This window comes from Mixophyes fleayi, chromosome 9, assembly GCF_038048845.1.
Source record: "Mixophyes fleayi isolate aMixFle1 chromosome 9, aMixFle1.hap1, whole genome shotgun sequence".
Taxonomy (NCBI): Eukaryota; Metazoa; Chordata; class Amphibia; order Anura; family Limnodynastidae; genus Mixophyes; species Mixophyes fleayi.
Window position 1 is genome coordinate 16,600,111 of NC_134410.1, and position 24,027 is coordinate 16,624,137.

At 40.9% G+C, this 24,027-nt stretch overlaps 1 long non-coding RNA gene across 1 annotated transcript; it reads right to left on the bottom strand.

Moving 5' to 3' along the window:
* Positions 1-12,239: 12,239 nt before the first annotated feature.
* Positions 12,240-18,652, bottom strand: LOC142101453 (uncharacterized). The gene is made up of 3 exons (XR_012679017.1): positions 18,619-18,652; positions 14,665-14,710; positions 12,240-12,459 (listed from the first exon to the last, which is right to left on the bottom strand). It is a non-coding gene; the product is annotated as an uncharacterized LOC142101453 (long non-coding RNA).
* Positions 18,653-24,027: the final 5,375 nt, after the last annotated feature.

Consider the following 24,027-nt stretch of genomic DNA (forward strand, 5'->3'; position numbering starts at 1 on the left):
GATAAACAATCAGGGGCAGTGATAGGGGAAGACAGTTAGGGATCAGAGACTGAGATATATTGTGAACATCTGCACTAAACAACAACATTTACCTCAGAGCAGTGACATTCATTACAGTGAAGTACAGGGGAGAGGTAGCTGCCTGCAGGACTGGGCCTGTGTAATAGGATGAGACAAGGAGGAAAGTGTGTACATGTCTGACTTCTTCAAGTCATATTCCACTGGGATAAAGACAGACTACAGATGGTGCTTATTAAAAAAGTGAGAGATACTACAGTCACCATTAAAAGATATTTATGTTTGACAAAGATAAGGAGAACTGACACCAGCGACTTGATTCTCCTTTTCCACCATAGTCCACTGTTTCTGGGATAGAGAAGTGGAGAGACATTTGCTTGTCATTAATTTTCTCATAAGACCACTTAACTGTATTTTAGTGCTAAATATGTATATATTGATGTATAACATGTTAAGTTAGTGGATATGTGTTGAGTTTAGAATGTACTATTGTTGGAAGACATTATGGGCCTGAGTCATTAAGGAAAGTAAGGCAAAAAAAGGAGTAAATGTTCTCTGGGACAAACCATGTTACAATGCAAGGGTTGCAATTGAGTTTATGATTTTGCACATAAGTTAAATACTGCCTGCTTTTTCATGTAGCACACAAATACTTGTTAGCTTTAGTTTTTGTTAGAAACTCCCAAGTCAGTACAGTGAAACTCGGGAACTACTCTGAAGGCCCGGTGTTCGCTGGAGCCCCTAGTGGTGGGGACAGACTTGGCTGCGGGCCGACCGAGGGTCGAGTAACGTTTACTGACTTAAAGGAGCACCCAGGAGTGGAGTGATTAGAGGGCTGTAGTGAAGAGGGAATCCAAGGTCAAAGGTCACTAGCACAGATACAAAATCCAGGGACAAGCGAAGGGTCAGACACACAGGCAAAGAAGCAAAATCCGGAATCAAGGCAAAAAGGTCAAGGTCAGAAGAGAAGGTTCACAGGTCCAGGAACAAGCAGAGGTCAAAACACGGGTAGTCAATCCAAGGTAGCAATAACCAACAGAGAGAACAAGCAGGCAGCAGAACTGAGGGCAGAACGCTATAACCGGCAATGAGGCTTAGTCCTCATTGCCTTAAATAGTTCAAGCAGCCAATTCGAGAGGAGCCCACACAGGAGAAGCCTAATAGATAGAAGTGCTGGTGGCCAATCGTAATGCAGTGCTCAGCTGCATACTAATAACTGACTCCTCTACAAGCTGCCTCCTAGGCACCTGGACAGCCATGATTGGCTCTCACCTAACTAGCCCTGTGCGCGCGCGCCCGCCTATTAACCAGCTGGCCGGGCGCGGCAACAGGGAATCTGTAGCATCCCGGTTGTTGCCCAGGTAACCAGGACGTGGAAACCGGAAGTGACGTCCTGGTTACCGTCGCAACGGCCGGGACGTCATTGGAGGATCCAGGAGAGTCGCGGCGGTGCCCGCGGCCGCCGCGATCTCTAACAGTTTTACACTGAAATTTAAAGTTGATCTAGGACATATTCTACCCCGACTATAAATCTGTCCCCACATTTTCAATTTACCTCCCCCTCCAATGCCACATGGTTTTGCCCAGGTGTAAAGCTACTCAATTTTGATGCTTTGCTCTCTTTAATGACTCTATAACAGTTGGAGAATAAATGCAAATAAGCATTTAAGGTAGAGGTACCTCTTGGCTATGTAAGAAAGGTTAATGTATTGTATTCTTATACATTTACTATATTTCATTTGTTTTAAAGGCATACTTTTACAATACAGTTTATATAAGAAATATTCTATTTTGGCATATATAAAGTCTAAACAGACATGACAATCCTTTGAGAGCAAGTGCCCAATCAATAAAAGTGCCGGCGTGGCTTTCAAAGACCAATTTGCCTATTGCAGTCTCTTCCTGTGTGTGCCTGTGGTTTTGTTAGCAGCGTGCGGAGGGCTCCTTGGTCTCTCTCTGGTGTTACTTGTCAAAAACACTACCCAACGAAAAGCCTACTTACTGCACTTGGACCAAGGTGGAGGCACTGCGCTAACTGAGAATAGAAGTAAAGGAAACACCACTGGTCACAATACACTTTACATAGGCACCCCACTGATGAACAATGGAGAACATTTGTTTAGGAATATGATATTGTGGTTTGTTTAAACAACTAGGGGGTAAATGTATCATAGTCAGGTTTTTTCAACTCGCCGGAAATCGGCAAGTTGACCGCTAAAATTTAAAGTGGCCCTTTACAAGCCAGCGCAGCTTTAAATAGTGGTCAACTCGCCGATTTCCGGCGAGTTGAAAAAACCGGACTATGATACATTTATCCCTAGGAGTACTAGTGTGTCTGGATGTTAATATGATGTTGCTTTGAAATCGATATTATACTCTGTATCAGTTCATTTGAAAATCCCAGTGTTCTTCTTTTGTACAGTAGATGGAGAGGTCCAGTATGCACCAGGGAGAATACAGCGGGGAGAGGGGGGGGGGGGGTGTGAGAGAAAACGAATGTTCATTATTGTGAATCGACATTGATCAGCACACAGCCACTGCTTTTAGACGGTTCTGTAACGCATATGTGATACCCCAAAACCTGAGTACCCTGGGGTGTATCTATATGTTTTTAATTTGTTCATTTAATTTGTTAATTGTTATAAGTGTTTATAAAGATTTAAAACAAAATTCTTGAAGAAGTGACAGTTGGGAGTGGTTGGTGGCTGCCGGGGGTGACAGTGGGGAGTGGTTGGTGGTTGCCGGGGGTGACAGTGGGGAGTGGTTGGTGGTTGCCGGGGGTGACAGTGGGGAGTGGTTGGTGGTTGCCGGGGGTGACAATTGGGAGTAGTTGGTGGTTGCCGGGGGTGACAGGGAGAGAGGAGTGTGATACTCAGGACCACTGAGAGAGATCCCTGTGTCTGATAAACAGAGAGTGAAAAATAGGAACAGAATGAAAATCAGACAAAGTGATATATAAGCAGATTAACAGTGAAGAAAGTGTAAGAAGAGAAGAAGTGAGCAAAAGAGAGGTGTGAGGAAAAAGGAAAGTGCTGAAAATTACTAAGCAGTAGACAGGGCCATCTTTTCCATTGGGCACGATGGGCAGCTGCCCAGGGGCCCCACGGGTAAGGGGGCCCCATAGGCACGGCTCTTAATTAGAATAAATAATCCTGCAAAAGAACCTTCAAGGGTCACTGAGCAAGTACATCTATCTATCTCTATCTCTATATATCTATATCTATATCTGTATCTGTATACATCTATATATCTATACAGAGACAAGTTGGAGTTGTATAATAACAGTTAAGCAGACACAGTGCAGCATAACTCCCACCATTACATCACTGACACTCTGAGAACATCAGCAGTTACTTAGATACATGTTATATATACTTGAACTGCTTACTAAAAAAAAAAAAGAAATTTATGGGCCCCAACCACGTGCACCACTTCTTCAGATAGTTATTGAAATCTTCGATGTGGATCTTAAAGTTGTATTGAGAAATTAAGTTATATATATATTAATATTAGAGATGTCAGTGTTATTAGTATGGTGAATGTAAAGGTTTGTCAATTGTAAATAGTTTTAAAGTGATAAGATATTGTTTAAAAATAATTGTTTGCTTCTAAAATAAATATCAGAATAATTAATAATAATAAAAGGAAGTTAGTTCAGAATACACTTGTGTCATTTTAAATCTCTGGATAAATCTCCTGACCTCTCTGGTGCATAGAAAATCTGAAGTGTTAAAACCAGAAAGAGAACTATCTAATACTGGTAAGGTGCAATTTCAAAGAATTACTCTAAATAACACCACACGGGGTATTACACATACTTGCCAACAATTTCAATCTGAGTGTGAGGGGGCGTGGCTACATGCAAATCAGGTAGTTGGGTCTACTGTCCCCGATGCAGCGATTGTGGTGGGCAGAACCAGGATGCTCGGCTTAGTGACGCGATTCATGCGTCATCGTGGCCCCGCCACCTGCTGTTATAGGCCAAAAGTGGCAATGACAGTTTAGGGGCGGGGCCAATTACGTGATTCCACAAGTCCCGCCTCCACACATCCATCTGCACCCCGGACCTACTGGAAAACAGATTGCCAAAGTTGGCAAGTTTGAAAAAGCTGCACATAATATCATATCTATACAAAAGAAATAACTTTACAAATCTTACATACTGATTTTGGTGGGACGTCCCGATTCGGGGGGGGGCTTAACCAAAAGTGGGTGAAGTTTTACCCATATTTTTAATATATATTTTAATGTTTGTGGGAGCAGCAGGGGGTGGGGTAATTGTGTCCTGATTTTGTGATTCTTAATGCTGGGAGATGTGTTCTTACTGCGGTAATCCAGAATAAACAAACATATACAAATGTGAGTTTCATGTTTTAGTAAAGCTTTTTATTGTGTCACAATACACTTTAGTTTTTTTTAAGACATAAATCCTACAATGCGTTTCGACCGGTAAAAGGTCTTTGATCTCCTTGACAAAGACCTTTTATCGGTCGGGGGATTGAGGTTGAACTAACAGAGGGAGTGGAGTGCTATCCTATTGATTTTACATCTCGAGACTTGAGTTATATGGACATGAAGTGATATTTGTATCCCGGGAGACTTTAACATCTTTAAACTTCGGGAAATATGCTTATAGCCTCGTTTTTCTGGTAGGAGCATTACCTTACACCCATATGCTGCTTTTTGTGTGATATGTTTATCCTTTTATAGAACCATTTTATAGAAATAAATTTGGAAGTAGTGACTTTATTACGCTAGAGTTGTCCACTCCTATTTTTTTACATGCTTGCTCTTATGAGCTTATTGACGAAAGAGGAAGACTATAGAGACATCCCTGAATCCCTCTGATCATTTATTATCTGGAAAGAAGGATGTAAAGATACCTTTCAATGCTTATGATTTCCTACTATATGGTAGGAATCCATTTTATTCATTAACACGGAGTTGATGGTGAGGTGTTTGTCACTTTGGACTTCAGATTTCTAGATATACAGTTATATGTCACATCATCACCAATAGAACTTTTGAGGAAGATCACATTGAAAAAAGAACTGTGGACTTTTGTACTGATTGTGATATATTCCTTTCTCTTTTTTGTTCTGTTATCTCCTAAGCTTTGGGTACATTTAGGAGCTGAAAACTTTTTTCTATGCATTTTTTTTTGTAATTAGGTTTGTGTGCCCAAATTTTTCATTGTTTTTGGCAGCCCTTTTTGGTACATTAAGCACCTACGGTGGTTATTATTTATCCATTAATTAAAAAGCAGTTTAAGGGAAAGGAGAAAGGAGGAGAGAATAGAGCGCTAGACAGAGACAAGGTAGAAGAACAGTCGAGAGGGGTAAACGAGAGATATGTATGTGCGGACACCTTTATAGATAGAGGGGTTCGCAGGAAGATTAGAAAGAAGGTAGAAAGGAGTAGGTATGTGGATATATTTGCAATAACAGAAGAAGCTAAGAAACAGGCAGATAGAGCAAGGAGTAGAGGAGCGGCAACGAAAGAGGAATGCAAGTCTTACTCTAATTGGCTGACTGGAATGTAGGCGTTTGGGGAGTGTTATTTGCAGACTAGACCAGAGGAGCACATTAATTAGTTGAAATACATGAATTTGATACACAACATTTTTCTGGCTAACAAGGGAAAGATTTGGAGGGAATACGACAAAGAGTTTAGAAAGAAGGAAGACAGGTGTAGAATTTTTAGTTTGGGTTTTAAAGATATTGAGACGTAGCTAAGAGTCACAAACCCAATAATGCAGGATGAGAGCATGGGGGAAGATATATAGGTCAATGGAGGCCTAGCTCAAATGGAGCATATGGGAGATTCGGAGTGCACGTGCAGTCGAAAGGGAAATGCCTTGGCTTTAACAATGCCCAATGTGACAGAGGAGGTGCATGCAGATTTAGACACCAATGCATGCATTGGTGGGGGGACGTCCCTGTTAAGGAGTGCACTCGCAAAAAAAGGCAACATGCAAAGAGGGAACGGGGTAAATTTAGGAAGAATCAGAAATGGTTAAATTAGTATCCAAATAAGGAAGCAGCAAAATTTTTGTACAATGGGTATTCAAGAAGAGTTTAGGTTGCCCATCGAAGGGGAAGTGCCAATAAAGGGGAAAGTTTAAAAATATAAAGTCAACGGGAGAGTGGCCAGAAGTAGTCAAGGACAAAGTGGGGCAGTAGGTCGTCTTGGGGAGGATGGTAGGACCATTTACAGAACCCCCCATAAAATCAAAGGGCTAGTCATATCCCCACTCAGGGTGATATATCAATCATTTGAAGACACAATAGCAATAGTAAAGAGGCTGTGGAAAGGAGCACGGAGGGCCAAGATAGATATTGAGTCTGTTTGAGTCTGTTTTTAGGCTGCTGCCAATACACCTAGAGAGCTTTAGGTTTATGGGGTTTAAATTGGACAGCGGTTATTTTGGACAGATGCTTAACTAGGTGGTGTTCAGTTTCTTGTGCCTACCTTGAGAATTTCAGCACGGGGACGTTAAGATGTTGAGGGTTATTAATTTCGATGCAAGCATTGTTTCAGAGTTTAGGGGTACCAGTAGCCAAGGAGAAAAACGGAGGGGCCGGCTACGAGACTGTCATAAAATTGATTCAGTGGAAAAGGTTGTGTAGGTTGCCAGAGGACCCCCCTTCCCACACTCATACAAGCACAACATCAATGGCTCTATCAAACACGTATGGTTAGGAATGTGGGCAAGGGACCGGCAGTAGAGAGTAAGACAGAGAAGCAGGAAGAGAGATATAAGTGATGTTAGAAATGAGGCGGCGTATAGAGTCCCAAAAAGGATGCAATTTCGGACAACTCCACCATACGTGGGACAGGGTACCCGCTTGCCCACACTGGCGCCGGCATAGCGGGGAAGCGCTTGGGTAGATCGTATGTGGTCTTTGGGGAACCAGATAACATCTAAATATATTTTCTGAGCGTTTTTCGCTAATTGTAACACGGATCGAAGTTTTAGCTATATGATGGCGAAATTTGACCCATTCTTCCGGTGAAAGCGTTTCCCCCCCCCCCCCCCCCATGTCCTCCTCCCATTTGAGTTCATGTGTTTCCTTTGGGGGGTGTTTATGCTGTAAGATTAGCGATAGAAAGTGGATATGAGTCACCGAGCGCAAGGAGCAAAAGAACACTAAGGGGGAGGTCTGATGAAGGTCAATCCCTGGCATCTAATAGTGTTGTAGAAATGGCGGAGTTGTAAACATTGGAAGAAGCAAGATGAAGGGATGCCATATTTGGTTTGTAGGTCAACAAATGTAGGAAATAGTTGGAAGGGAGCTATGTCTGTAAGAAAATTAAGGTTGCAACGTGTTCAAGATGAAAATTGGAACGTTTGGGTGCCAGGGGTGGAGGAAGGTTTGTTCCAGAGAGTGGTCATAACTGATCGGTCTTCTTTATATAAAACTATACACTCATGGTGGAGAAATATAGGAAGCATTGTTGTGTGCAACCCCTACAAGTCAAGCGGAGGTGTAAGGCAGTAAGATCAGAAGAGGAAGCATGTGGGGCTCACTCCTTTAAGATTGGTGCTGCAAGTTTGGTTGCTCAGAAGAGACGTAAAGAGGTTGGGACTGGTTAAAAGTACAAGGGGTGCATCCGGAAAAGTAATGCGGTTTTTCAATGCTCTGCACTTCCGTGCGGGAGAGTATCCAGGGTGAACACTGCTTGCCACCGTTGATTTTGGGAGCATGAAGGGATTTTACCTAAATTTCCTCTTAGCTGGGCCTAGATTGGCAAATTGGTCCAGGGAGGTTTTTTTATGGTTTTTACCTTCATCTGGATCTGACTCTACCCTTTCCTGTATAGCCGCGATAGGCCCGCTTTGTTTAGTCTCAATTTCTAAATGGACAAGTAAAAGTATCAAATGTTGCAGGTGGTTCTTTTGCATGTGTGTGCAGGGGAGTATCCATGACAAGTTTGGTGGTGGGACATTCATTGAGCCTCAGTAACCCCAAGTGGGGAAGTATGATCAAGTATGTCAGGATTAGACTTATCATGACACATTTACACAGACAAGATGGGGCAATCATCCAATCAAGGTGGAGAATAAGAGTTGACAACATAGTTGGGGTTTTTTGGTGGCGTTATAGGGGTCACAGCAGGGTTTTAAGATGGCGGGCTGCGGTTCCAGGCAGGGGAACCTAGCTTTGGTGGAATAGCACTGCAATCAGTGGCCATGAGGGGCGCAAGTGTCGGCCAGGAGGATACCCCCCTTTGAAAGTGCGGCTAATATGCTCGATACCACACTTTAGGGGGGGTCCGGTAGGAAGCCAAGATAAAAGGAGGTGGGATCCCCAGGGCTTGGAGGCGTCAGGGGGCATGGAAGCCCCCCTCTTATAGGTTGTGAGTTATTGGCGATGGCTGAAGCTGATGGGTGCACGGCTTTTCTGGCCACCTTTGCAAAAAATTGTTGTTAAAATAAAGCTGTGACCTCTTTTTCCCTAAACGATTCTCATGTCTTTATTTCAAGGGAAAGGGGTAGGAAGTAACGAGGAAGGGGGGCATCAGCCGATAAGCAGTTTATTACATCTTGATATTCTTCCGGCTCTGCATTGGCAGCTTATGCGTCTGGTTTACACAAAATTATCATTGTCAGCTGCCCTCTAGCAGGTGGGAAACATACATCTCCGCACAGGCAGATATGTGTATTTCAGCCAGTGTCAACGGTCTCAGCCTGCCCCCTCCCACCGATGCAGCTATAAGGAGGCCAGATACGCGCATGTCTGTAGGGGCGCATAGACAAGCATTGTGGGCATGAGCATTGCAAGTTTACACTACGCAAACTGACGTAAGTTCAACTCTGCATCAGTCCCATAAAGTCTTGTCTATAAACATTGTAGTTTCCTGTTGATTTCCTTTATGTATATTTTCTATGTCAGTTGCAGGGCCGGGTGTACACTTTTGATCCCTTAAGCCCGTTGTCCTGTTCCCTTCCCCTCATTGCCCTGTTTGTTCACTGCCTTCCTATTTATTATTACAATGTGCTATTAGAAAGAAAAATAATAATAATAATAATAATAATAACACAATTGGAATGAATAAATAAATGCTATTGAAGTGAAAATTTATCTGTTTAAACTAAAAGCTATTCCAAATAAGTAAATACTATTTAAAACAGTGGTTGGAGTGGATATGTAGAAGTGGCGGTATGGAGAATGTAAGTGAATGGTATTTGCAGCAGGAGAAGTGGCGGTATGGAGAATAGAAGTGAATGGTATTTGCAGCAGGAGAAGTGGCGGTATGGACAATGTAAGTGAATGGTATTTGCAGCAGGAGAAGTGGCGGTATGGAGAATGTAAGTGAATGGTATTTGCAGCAGGAGAAGTGGCGGTATGGAGAATGTAAGTGAATGGTATTTGCAGCAGGAGAAGTGGCGGTATGGACAATGTAAGTGAATGGTATTTGCAGCAGGAGAAGTGGCGGTATGGACAATGTAAGTGAATGGTATTTGCAGCAGGAGAAGTGGCGGTATGGAGAATGTAAGTGAATGGTATTTGCAGCAGGAGAAGTGGCGGTATGGACAATGTAAGTGAATGGTATTTGCAGCAGGAGAAGTGGCGGTATGGAGAATGTAAGTGAATGGTATTTGCAGCAGGAGAAGTGGCGGTATGGCGTACCACCATATACCCCCCACTTCACCACTGATTTAAAAGAAAAACCTTATAAACTTAACTAAACCAAAAACCATGTGAACTATGACCTGAGTGAGAGTTGGGGCTGACATTACTCTCTTCTCCGGAGGAAGGAGAGAGAGCATCTGAGAGTATGGGCCTACGTGGCCTGCCCACAAATCGTGGCCTCACCTCTTGTGGTATTTTGTGTTTACAGTATTCTTGAAAAACAACAAACAATTAGCAGCATTAATTAGGTATTTATTAGTTCAGTATATGATAATCACAATAAGCAGGTTTATATAGTGATACATAGACTCTGAGCTGTGTAACATGAGACTTTACCTGGCTGAGCTGCTTTACACCAATCACTATGTTATTAGCAGAAATGTTACATATTCATTGTGTGTTTTACAGAGAGGGGAGTCTATTGCTTCCTATGTGTTATACAGAGGACAGTCTATATGTAGTTATGTGTTATACAGAGGAGGGTCTATCTGTAGCTATGTTTTATATAGAGGAGAGTCTATCAGTAGCTATGTGTTATACAGAGGACAGTCCATCTGTAGCTATATGTTATACAGAGGACAGTCTATCTGTAGCTATGTGTTATACAGAGGACAGTCTATCAGTAGCTATGTGTTATACAGAGGACAGTCCATCTGTAGCTATATGTTATACAGAGGACAGTCTATCTGTAGCTATGTGTTATACAGAGGAGGGTCTATATGTAGCTATGTGTTAGACTCTCTTTTGTATATCAGTAGCTATGTATTATACAGAGGAGAGTCTATCTGTAGCTGTGTGCTATACAGAGGAGAGTCTATCTGTAGCTGTGTGTTATACAGATAAGAGTCTATCTGTAGCTATGTATTATACAGAGAGGTCTATCTGTAGCTATGTATTATACAGAGGAGAGTCTATCAGTAGCTATGTATTATACAGAGGAGAGTCTATCTGTAGCTATGTGTTATACAGAGGAGAGTCTATCAGTAGCTATGTATTATACAGAGGACAGTCTATCTGTAGCTGCGTGTTATACAGAGAAGAGTCTATCTGTAGCTATGTGTAATACAGAGGAGGGTCTATCTGTAGCTATGTGTTATACATGGGACAGTCTATATGTAGCTATGTGTTATACAGAGGACAGTCTATTGCTTCCTATGTGTTATACAGAGGAGAGTCTATCAGTAGCTATGTATTATACAGAGGAGAGTCTATCTGTAGCTGTGTGTTATACAGAGGAGAGTCTATCTGTAGCTGTGTGTTATACAAAGGGGTCTATCTGTAGCTATGTATTATACAGAGGAGAGTCTATCAGTAGCTATGTATTATACAGAGGAGAGTCTATTTGTAGCTGTGTGTTATACAGAGGACAGTCTATCTGTAGCTATGTGTTATACAGAGGACAGTCTATCTGTAGCTATGTATTATACAGAGGAGAGTCTATCAGTAGCTATGTATTATACAGAGGAGAGTCTATCTGTAGCTGTGTGTTATACAGAGGAGAGTCTATCTGTAGCTGTGTGTTATACAAAGGGGTCTATCTGTAGCTATGTATTATACAGAGGAGAGTCTATCAGTAGCTATGTATTATACAGAGGAGAGTCTATTTGTAGCTGTGTGTTATACAGAGGACAGTCTATCTGTAGCTGTGTGTTATACAGAGGAGAGTCTATCTGTAGCTATGTATTATACAGAGGAGAGTCTATCTGTAGCTGTGTGTTATACAGAGGAGAGTCTATCTGTAGCTATGTGTTATACAGAGGACAGTCTATTGCTTCTTATGTGTTATACAGAGGAGAGTCTATCAGTAGCTATGTATTATACAGAGGAGAGTCTATCTGTAGCTATGTGTAATACAGAGGAGAGTCTATCTGTAGCTATGTATTATACAGAGGAGAGTCTATCTGTAGCTATGTGTAATACAGAGGAGAGTCTATCTGTAGCTATGTATTATACAGAGGAGAGTCTATCTTTAGCTATGTGTAATACAGAGGAGGGTCTATATGTAGCTATATGTTATACAGAGGACAGTCTATCTGTAGCTATGTGTTATACAGAGGAGAGTCTATTGCTTCCTATGTATTGTACAGAGGAGAGTCTATCAGTAGCTATGTATTATACAAAGGAGAGTCTATCTGTAGCTATGTGTAATAGAGAGGAGAGTCTATCTGTAGCTATGTATTATACAGAGGAGAGTCTATCTGTAGCTATGTATTATACAGAGGAGAGTCTGTCGTTAGCTATGTGTAATACAGAGGAGGGTCTATATGTAGCTATGTGTTATACAGAGGAGGGTCTATCTGTAGCTATGTGTTATACAGAGGAGAGTCTATTGCTTCCTATGTGTTATACAGAGGAGAGTAGGAGGAAAGAGGAAAGCCACAATTTGCAAATTTTAGCATTTTCCTATTTTAACAAAGTGTACAGGTTTTCCATCAGTGCAGGTTACACATATTACAGAATTCTGAGAACGTCCAGTATAGTTACATCCGGTGCCTTTTGTACATGAAGTGAGTGGAAATGCAGTTGTACTTTCTTTATTTTTTGTGCCAGTGACAGATTTGCAGATATCTTTTACTGGTCCAGTAGTGGAATGAATGAAGGTATTGAAAGCCTTGCACTGCCCATTTACTATATATATTGGATCGCTCATGGCCCTGTTACAGTCGAAGCCTGCCTGTGGTAACGTAGTAAGGTGCTTTGCACGGAATCTGTCCCATGTTTGACAGGACAGCTGGGAGATGTTGAAGAGGATCCCAAATATGATGAGAAATGTTGCTGCTGAGGACATCTTTGCTGGAGGTACCTGAGAAGAGGAACACGGGGTGAGGTGACAGCTGGGACAATCTGAAGCATTTTAGAGAAGATATTTTGTCAGCCTGAGAGTTACAGTCATGGAATTAATAACAAATGATCTGTTGCTTATAGTATTTTTTTATGAACATTTTTATTGAAGAAGTTCGGATACATATAACATAATAATAGCTGTCACATATTGACAATCATTTTCAGGTACGATCAACAGACATGCACATATATAGTATTACATATTCTGTGGGCGCAGTCAGGAAGACTCGTCGATATTGGGTCTTGTTCTTCTCTACATAGATAATATCTTAACTTTCTCAAATAAAAATATTCCCAGCGTAGATAAGTTCTGAATTTTTAGCAAAATTAACTTTATCATTTTGCAGGACATTGTAATTGTAATATCCCCCAGTGGCGAAAGCAAACAAAAAAAACATTTTCTCCATCCCATATCAAATAACTATCAAAAAACATCAGACATCAAGGTGCAGAGAAACCAGAAAAAGAAGATAGGCTTACATTAATCTCCTATATGGAGACTGGAGGGTCTTGGAGAAATACTCTAGTTTCAAACCAAAGCGTCTGGTAGAAAAAGTCACGTACTAGTTAATGAACCCAGAGACATCCTGCTGGGAGCAGACAGGCAGTGTTGTGTACATTGAAGTGTCACCCTACAGAGGAGGGGTGTGCAGGGCTGAGAGAGCGCCAGAAACGGTGGCAGAGCCGAAGTAGTGATGTTACCCCCACAGAGGAGGGGTTAGTGATGTCCGCTTAGTCACCACTTTAAATGTGACTGTCCTATTACCATAACCATGTCACCCCTTTAAGTACTGTGCAGGTGGAGTAAGGAGATGTATATAGTTACTTTATTATCTGCAGCCCAAGTATGGTGCTGGAGGAGGAGTGTAAATAAAGAGTTTATACTTTGCACTATAGAGATGGTCTGTCGGTCAACTTACTGCAACAACTATGGCTCTGCACCATAACACAACATCACCCTTGTCCACACTTACAAGCTTAAGGATGTTCTAATGTCACTGTTACTGATGTATTTATGGTAAATATGTAAATATAACTAACAGAACACATATCATTTTATTTAGTAATATCTGCTAATATGTAACGTTTCCTCACACTCTCCAAAATATCTGCTTGATTAGCAGCATTTTCTCTGTTGTAGTACAAAGCACAGGGGTGTTTGGGGGAAGCCAATTCTAAATCCCTCCTAATTGGTAGCCGATACTGCTTCTGCCGTATAGTAGCCACATACACCTTCTCCACTAGCAGCTACAATTATTTATTATTATTTCACTACCTTATGTATCAATTGTTCCCCACACTTCTTAGAAGAACAATCAGAAAACTTCCCATTTATTATGAAATTAAATGATTACGAGAACAAAACATTATAATCAAACATTGAAATGTGTTGTTCAGAGATCCTCATCTTGAAATAGTTTTCCCAGACAGACACCAATTGATTTTTAAAAAAAAAACTAAACAAAAACATTATAGGATTTATTAACTCCCAGTTGCTTGGATAGGAACACAGAACTAATAACTGTCCTGGATCCAAAATACCTAATTGAGGACAGTGCAATGTAGGTAAACATGGCAGCATTATCTCTAAGTCACTTCTGGGTTCTCGTAACGTGTACAAATACAAAATCAAGAGCTTCATGAATTCATCATTTTCTACACTATTTCCGAAAGTCCATCCTGTAGGGTCATTCAACATTCAGTCACAGAGAGAGGTGACCTCACACAGAAGCTGCCCCAAGGGAAATGTTCTGCAAATATAAACTCCCTTATCTGTTATTATCTTTCCCATAAGGAATTAGCCCCTATCTCATCAACATAACATGTATTACGTTTTTTATTACTGTTCCAACTTATGATGGGTTTACATAAATGTTCTTGTTCTCTGTTAATCTCTATATATACAGAGAGATTTTACAAGGTTAAGTTCTAACTAATAAATTATTGTCTATTTGTCACCACCCAAAACTAAATCTTAAGAGACTGCTAGAAATTATTTTACAGACAGCAGCATAAACAAGAGGGGCGTCAGAGCAAAACAAACAGTAATAAAATGATGCTTTTTAGATGATGGAATTGATATGTTCATCTACTTTCTGCAACAAATGGATATATATATATATATATATGATATTCCTTTAATCTACTCATCTAAGGATCTCACCTTCTGGGCAGAGTTCTCTATTCTATGGCACAATGACACCGTGTGACTGTAAACAAACAAACAAAACAGTTAAAATGAAGAAATATACACTGAAAACAAAGCATAACTTATGTATTATTATTACCTTATACATGGGATAATGCACTGTCTAACGTAAATTAAAGGGATGTTAGAAGCTTCTGTGACCATATAAAACCACAAGGCTGCAGGTTGAGTCTTAAGCTTGTTACCCAATGGTGTTCCGAGGCTGTTTAACACAACTGCAATGTATGCAACCAGGTTATAATAAAGCCCACGCATCCATACTTACATCTGCATGTGTATTACATCACTGTTGCATTGAGGAACTTTTTTGGGTGCTACTTACTTCATTTCAGTGTCTATACATGTGTAACGGAACAGATTGTGTACATAACCACCGAGACATAAGGAGTTTAAACAGCGTGGTGTTATATCTTTCCCATTGATTGGTATGGCCCATTCATTTTAATGCAGTTGAGCACTGCATGTAAAATCCCCCTCGAGATGAATGGACCACAGTTATGAAGAGAGCTGCACAGCACTGGTAATTGACCCGCCCCGCCCCCCCCCCCCCCCCCCCCCCCACACACACACACACATACACCTGATCTGTGCTCTGTGTGTAATATAAATTAAGTAAGAGTGGGGAGAGAGATTTGTTACAGAAGTGAGGGGGCCAAATGTGTTACAGGGAAGGTGTATATCAAGTTCCCAACCAAAATGACCATGTCACGCCCTTTGGACATTCAGTAGAGGAATTTCACTTCCTCATCCTCATCATCAACATTTATTTATATAGTGGGCAGCACAGTGGCCTAGTGGTTAGCACTTCTGCCTCCCACCACTGGGGTCATGAGTTCGATTCCCAATCATGGTCTTATCTGTGTGGAGTTTGTATGTTCTCCCTGTGTTTGCGAGGTTTCCTCTGGGTGCTCTGGTTTCCTCCCACACTCCAAAAACATACTGGTAGGTTAATTGGCTGCTATCTAAATTGACCCTAGTCTCTCCCTCTCTGAGTGTGTGTCTATATTAGGGAATTTAGACTGGAAGCTCTAATGGGGCAGGGACTGATGTGAATGAGTTCTCTGTAAAGCGCTGTGGAATAAGTGGCGCTATATAAATAAATGATGATGATGATGATAGTGCCGATTCCTTAGTCCTTTACAATTGGGAACAAACAGTAATAAAACACATACAGAGAGGTAAGAGGGCTCTGCTCTCAAGCTTACAATCTATAGGGCAATGGTTTGATACACAAGGATAAGTGCTACATCATATTGCATAGTTGTCTAGCTAGAATGCAAAGGTTAAAAAATAATTAGTAGGCTGTCTGTTCAGTCACACAACTAAGTTGGTCAGAGGGTTTTTGTCTTGTGTTAGCTGTGTAGAGGGTAGTAATAGGGTAATCTAGGGCAGGGCCATCTTAACAACATTATGGGCCCCCGGGCAAAGCAGTGCACCGGGGCCCCTAGATATAGATATATAGATAGAGATAGATAGATGTACTTGCTTAGTGACCCTTGAAGGTTTTTTTTGCAGGTTTTTTTCTTTTGCAGGATTATTTATTCTCATTAAGAGCCGTACCTATGGGACCCCCCTTGCCCGTGGGGCCCCCGGGCAGCTGCCCATCGTGCCCAATGGAAAAGATGGCCCTCTTTTGCAGGATTATTTATTCTCATTAAGAGCCATACCTATGGGACCCCCTTGCCCGTGGGGCCCCCGGGCAGCTGCCCATCGTGCCCAATGGAAAAGATGGCCCTGATTTAGGGAGATTAAGAGGGTGGTTGAGGAATATTATAAACTTGACTGGAGAGGTGGGTTTTCAGAGAATGTTTGAAGACTAGAAGAAGGTCTTGTTGTGCAAGCGTCAATTACACAAAGTGGATGCATCCCGGAAAAAGTCCTGTAACCAAGAATGGGAGGAAGTGATGAGAGGCACAGATCTTGTGCAGAACGGAGGTGTTGAGTTGAGATATATTTTAAGACAAGTAAAAAGATGTGGTGCAATTTTGTTGATAGCCTTGTATGTTAGAAGAAGAATTTTATATTGAATTCATCAGATGTAGAGACTGACAAAGTGGCTCAGCAGAAGAAATACGATTTGCAAGGAAAATCAATATAGCCGCTGCATGCAAAATAGATTTCAAGGGTTCGAGTTTGATTTTGGGAAGACCAGTAAGGAGGGAATTGCTATTGTTGACTCAGGAGATGATGAGTGCATGAATTAAAGTTTTTGCAGGCTCTTCTGTAAGATATGTACGTATTCTGGAAATGGTTCTTTAGATGTATGCAGCATGATGTAAATATAGAGTCGATGTGGGGAACAAAGGATAGTTGTGAGTCAAGGATTACACCTAGGCAGCGGGCTAACGGTGGGTTTTTGCGGTCATGTTGTCAACAGAAATAGAAATGTCAGGCAGGAAGCTTCTGTTTTTGGGTGGGAATATTATTAATTCTGTTTTTGAAAGATTGAGTTTGAGTTGGCGAGAAGACAACCAAGACGAAATGGCAGAAAGACAGTCAGTAACGCGAGACAACACAGATGGAGAAAGATCAGGAGAAGATAGATAGATTTGTGTTTCATTTGCATAGAGATGATACTGAAATCCAAAGACGCTTATTAGTTTTCCAAGAGAAGTGGTGTAGATAGAGAATAGCAGAGGACCTAGGACTGAACCTTGTGGTACTCCAACTGATAAAGAAAGTGGAGTGGAGGTTGTACCAGAGAAATTAACACTGAAAGAGCGATTAGTTAGGTAGGATGAGAACTAGGATAGGACAGTGCCTTCAAGATCTAGGGTTTGTAGTGTTTGTATAAGGAAAGAGTGGTCAACAGTGTCAAATGCAGTAGAGAGATCTAGGAGAATTAGAAGAGAGTAATGGCCTTTAGATTTAGATGTGATCAAATCATTGACAACCTTGTTCAGCGCAGTCTCTGTGGAGTGTTGGGAGCGAAAGCCTGACTGAAGAGGATCCAACAGGTTGTTTGCAGAAAGAAAGCGTGTGAGGCAAGTGCAGGCAATTCTCTCGAAAAGCTTGGAGGGAAATGGGAGCTGAGAGATGGGGCAGTAATTTAAGAGAGGGTTTGGATCAGAATTTTGTTTTTTTAGAATAGGAGTAATCACTGCGTGCTTGTATAATGACGGGAAGATACCAGTAGAGAGAGAGAGATTACAGAGTTTAGTTAGAGGTAAAATGAGCACAGGAGACAGGGACCTACCAATTTGTGAGAGTATGGTATCTCTTCCTCCTTGATTTTAATCTATTGCTCACAGAGAATTTCGTTCTTCTAATCTATTTTAAACTGTAATATTTTGCTTGAGACTGAATGACACTATATCATATATTGGATATGTATGTTTTTAAAATTGAGAAATAAAAACTATCTTTTTAATAACAAACTATAAACGTATTATTCTTGTGTCTTAGTGCTGGTAGCTAATAAACTCAATGTACCTCCAATATTAGAACCTTTTTGTCTTTTCTTGACGTATCTTAATTTGTTCTAGGAGAGCACCCAATATAATATAGAGTTAGGATATACTATCAGTAGGAAGTAAATTACACAAAGACGGTTCTGGTGCGGATTTCTTCCTTACATGTATTACAAGATTCCTAAAATGCATTGAGATTTGATTTAAGTAGATGGTATTCACATGCTCGCAGCTAGGTTATAGGACACTGCTCTATTACACAGAGCCAGGGAATGGAGACATAATGGAAATTCTAAAAACATACATTAATTACTATTAAAGTATTCCAGCTGAAAGCAAAATAATTAGGGTAATGGTACACAATTCTATATATATTTTATCACTGCAATAAATAGACCCCTATACTATACTGATGACATAATATGCTGTTAATGATCTGTGCATTATATAATGATCATTCTTATTTGAAGCATGGTAGGTACAGTACAATCAGTCTTACCCTGACTTTCCGATGCAGATCTGATGAATATAAAATGAGTGTTCAGACAATCTTCATATTACACCACACTTATATATTATCTTTTTGCTGAGTAAGTGACGATGTTTACTCATCGATATTACATTGTAACAACTCAGACCTTCATGATCTGTTACCTATTAACTAATGTCAGGTTAGTCTGCCCTGTAGTGGGGGTTATGGGGTCAGAGTAACCCTACCCCCCCTCCCCATTCCCCCCAAAGTACATCATATGATGGATTTGCTTTGGTTAAAAACACTTTATTCAATTTATACAAGTGTCTTGTGGATACTTTTTAATTTATTAATGAAATTGTGTTTAACAAATATTAAATAATAAAAATATTTTAAAAGACAAATTTTACTCTACATGGGAACCCTCAAACTGCGAATGGCAAACCACAAATTTTAAGCCACAACCTGGAATCAGGGACAATTGAAGACTGTATCGCAAACACGTTTCCAAGCAGTTAAAAGATTTAAATTTGACTATTCTGAAATGACAGACATGCCACTCTGACTTACACAGGGGCTGGCTAGCAAATTTTAGCCCGGGAGTGGGGAGAGGGGACTCGGCTCAGCAGCTTATTAGAAGCAAAATAATGCAAGTAACCCGGTGACCCAGCCCAAGGTAGCCCACTATGGGCCCGGCCCAAGGGGCACGTGCCCCCGGCCCAGCCAGCCCCCCTGCTTACAAAATACAGGTGGGATGGCAAAGTCTTGCTACAGAAGTCTTTAGACACCTTGTGGAGTATACTCTGGTATGGCTCTGGGATCAAAACATCAAAAATTATGGGTCCATGGCCAGAAATCTCCCCAGACCTTAATCCTATTGAGAACTTGTGGTCAATCCTAAAGAGGCGGGTGGACAAACAAAAACCTACAAATTCTGACAAACTCCAAGCATTGATTAGGCAAGAATGGGCGGCCATCAGTCAGTATGTGGCCCAGAAGTTGATTGACAGCATGCCAGGGCGAATTGCAGAGGTCTATAAAAAGACGGGTCAACACTTTTTGCATAAACTTAATGTGATTGTCAGTAAAAGCCTTTGACACTTATGAAATGCTTGTAATTTTATTTCAGTATCCCATAGCAACATCTGACAAAGGGACTAAAAGCACTGAAGTAACAAACTTTGTGAAAACCAATATTTGTGTCATTCTCAAAACTATTGGCCATGACTGTACACGATTGACACGATTTTTACACAATTTACCGTCCGAGCTGTGATTTTTGTCTGTCATAGCCATAGTCTCAAAAGATTGTAACTCCGTCCGTACACACTGTACAGAATGTATGGCCTCCCAGCAGCAATATGCTCCATAAATTTAAATAAAAGGCTGAACCTCAGTACACACCACACCCAAAAACAAAGATTCAGGAAAAGGAAATACATCATCACCATTCATTCTATTGTACAGCTTTGTGTATAGCGTACGTTCGTCATCTCCGTTTGCACACTTATGAAGATTTATTTTAATATAATGGCCACTATAAATCAACAAAAAGCTTGTGGTTTTTTGCTTCTCGCTATGGCAAGAACACTGGAAACACAGAACCAGAGGGAAAGAAGAAGAAAGAATCGGACTTGTTGGACCAAGGAGTGGCTGCTGTGCAGACTCCTTTTCACACATGCCCCTGCTACAGGAGATACGGGACAACAACCTCGATGACTTCAGGAATTTCCTGTGGATGAATGACCCCACATTCCAGGAGCTGCTCCAGCTTGTCACCCACCCAGAAGGAGGTCACCGGTTTAAGGAGACCCATATCTGCAGAGCAGTGACTGGTTGCTACCCTACAATTTTTGTCCACAGGAAGGACACTGACGGATCTCAAATACAGTACAGTACCTTCACCACAAACTCTGGGTTTCATCAGACCTGTGAGGCTATCGTATAAGTTCTGCAGGGACAATATATGAAGGTCTATGAAAGAAATAGTCTGATTTAAAACAAACTGTTTTTAATTAAAATAGAAACTGAACATATTAACATATTAAAACAACAACAAACAAAAAATATATATATTACAATTATAAGCACTTCCACTGTATGCCAGAATTTGCAATTGAGCATGCCCAGAAACTCAGCTTAATGAGCATGCATAATAACCATCATCATCACCATTTATTTATATAGCGCCACTAATTCCGCAGCGCTGTAGAGAATTCATTCACATCAGTCCCTGCCCCATTAGAGCTTACAGTCTAAATTCCCTAACATACACATACAGAGAGACAGAGAGAGAGACTAGGGTGAATTTTTTGGAATGTGGGAGGAAACCGGAGCACTCGGAGGAAACCCACGCAAACACGGGGTGAACATACAAACTCCTCACAGATAAGGCCATGGTCGGGAATTGAACTCATGACCTCCACTGTGAGGCAGAAGTGCTAACCACTTAGCCACTGTGCTGCCCTAATAAACATAGACTTGACGCGTTTCTGTGCTCTATTGTACTTTCATCTGATGTGGTTCTACTAAAACAGATTTCCTACTATGTAAGTTGGAGACTATACACAAACTGACACTTGGGAGTATATCTACTAAACTGCGGATTTGAAAAAGTGGAGATGCTGCCTATAGCAACCAGTCAGATTCTGGTTATCATTTATTTAGTACATGCTACAAAATGACAGCTCGGATCTGATTGGTTGCTATAGGGAACGTCTCCACTTTTGCAAACCCGCAGTTTAGTAAATATACCCCTTGGAGGGATACTGATTTGGAGATTTGTGAACAAGCGGTGAGACTTTCTGCCTTGGCAGCCAGAGTGCTTGGAAAATTTCTCTCAGTATTTGTGTTTATTTAACCACCCCCAACTAAAAACGTTCTCCTTAAAATCTTGCATTATATCTGTTGTGAATTCTCGGCAGTCCAGATAATGGTTAATAACCTCGTATTAGAAAATACATATTTAACGCTATATATGACTGCAATGTAACTGTGCTTATCTGTTAATTTTAAATACCAGCTGCTTTTGTATGTATATCCATTGTATTGAATGTTTATATAGGCATGTTTTTAAATAAATTGATATTGAATTTGGGTTCTGAGATAGTCTTTACTTGATGAGTGTAAGCGCAGCCATTGTTTCCTTTTCCTGGTACAATTGTCTGCGGAAATTACACGGTCTCCATTTTCATCAACAGCAGCTATTTATAAAGCGCCACTAATTCCGCAGCGCTGTACAGAGAACTCACTCACATCACTTTCTGCCCCAAAGGAGCTTACAGTCTAAATTCCCTAACAAACATACACGCATAGACTGAAAGAGAGTTTGGCAGCTGCTAACGCTTAACTAATTGGTGTATCAATTTACAAATAGCGTGGAGAGGTATAGAGGTTTTTTTTTTATTAACTCATTTATTTAGCTATCGTGATAAAAAAAAATTGCAGACACAGTTTCTATAGTTAGGAACCGCATGTCAAGATAAAATCTTGCAGTTTATGTTTAAGACACACAGCTGGGAAAATACTATATTCCAGTCTGTGGTGAAGCTTTGTGGTGACACCTAATCCCTCTGTTTATATAGTTAATATATCCTTATAGCATTGACAAAAAGTGAGGCTGGGTACATACACTACAGGCTTTTCAGCCATTTATCGTGCCAATCGTATGATAAATGACTGTTTAGCCCGATATCGCATTAGTGTGTACACTCAAACGATGACCGATTATCATTCTAAAGCATATCTCGTTCAACAATGGAACAATGTTGTTCCAATTCTGCAGTGTGTACAGGGCTATCTTAACAAAATTATGGGCCCCCGGGCAAAGCAGTGCACCGGGGCCCCTAGATATAGATATAAATATATCGATGTATACAGATACAGATATAGATATAGATATATAGAGATAGATAGATGTACTTGCTCAGTGACCCTTGTAGGTTTTTTTTCCAGGTTTTTTTCTTTTGCAGGATTATTTATTCTCATTAAGAGCCGTGCCTATGGGGCCCCCTTGACCGTGGGGCCCCCGGGCAGCTGCCCATCGTGCCCAATGGAAAAGATGGCCCTGAGTGTGTATGCACTTTCAATCAGGAACTCCAGAGACTACAGAGGCACGATCTTTTCAGCAGATGGCTATGACAGATCTGAGGGTAAATCTTTAAAACATGTATAGTGTGTATACAGGAATTGGCATGCTCATCGGGTCATAGGTAAAATCATTACTGATATGGCATCAGGAGAAATTTTCTGTAGTCTGTACCCAGCCTAATAATGTTGAAGTTAAAAAATTCCCTTAGGTAACATATCAGCATAGATGTCAGTTAACCACATTCTATAGTACTGTGTACAACAAAAACTTGCCAACAATGTAAAAGTCAAAATGCCTGAACCTCTGATCTGTCGCATGAACAGGTTTGTGATTGCCTTATGTTTCTATCATGTAAGCAATATATGTCGAATACATCAATATCATTGAAAGTCCCTAACATTATTAGTCTTTAATATTATATATGTTATTTGTGTGTTCTACTTTTTTTTACCAACAAATTAAGCATGACAGGGGTGTCTGAAAATAGATTAAATGTTGTGTTTTGAACATACTGCAATAAATACTCCCTGCATTCCAAGACAGGGATCACAACATCAGGGCAGAATTTGCAGAGCTGTTTATGTTTTTTCTCTTCCTTTTAATACATTCACATCCCATCCCTCCCTTTTCCATCTAAGCTCCTTTCGCTCCTCCCTCTTTTCCTTGTCATCAAGTCTCCTTCAAACTTTAATTCGAACTGGTCATGCCCAGAAAGCGAGTGCAGGCCTAGGCAACTAAGTAGACTTGAGTGATTTTGCCACCTACGCCTGCCTGTACCTGGAGTAGCGGAACGATGGAGGAAAGGGCATCCTAAGGTTGGCGGAGTACAGTAAGGGCGTGCTCACAGAATTACGAGCCAATGAAGACTCGCACGCAGATGCAGATACGCCTTTTACAACTGTATTATTTGAACAGTCTAGGGGCTGCTACCTATACACACAGATGATAATGACTATCGCTACCTCTAGCTAACGTCTTCCGATTGGCTGATTGCGGTTTCCCCTCTGAACCTGCCAGGTGCTTTCTTCATTGATCCTGCATATATTATAGGGTTTTGTTTGTATATTTAAAAAAAAAAAAAATGTTTTTACTTTCATTCATGCAAGAGAAAGAAGGTTATATCTGCTGTATTATATGAAGCCTAATAGGAAATGCATTTTATTCCCTATGAAAATAAAAGTTTACAAAGTTTTATTGTGCTCACGACCTGGTTCTGTCTATGTCTATGTAAGTACGCCTGCAGTAAACCTGGTGCATATCCCTACAGATGCAGAGCTGGAGGCATCTTCAGACGCGTCGGGCATAGCTGATAGGCCGATAAAAGTGTTTATTTTGTGTGTGGATTT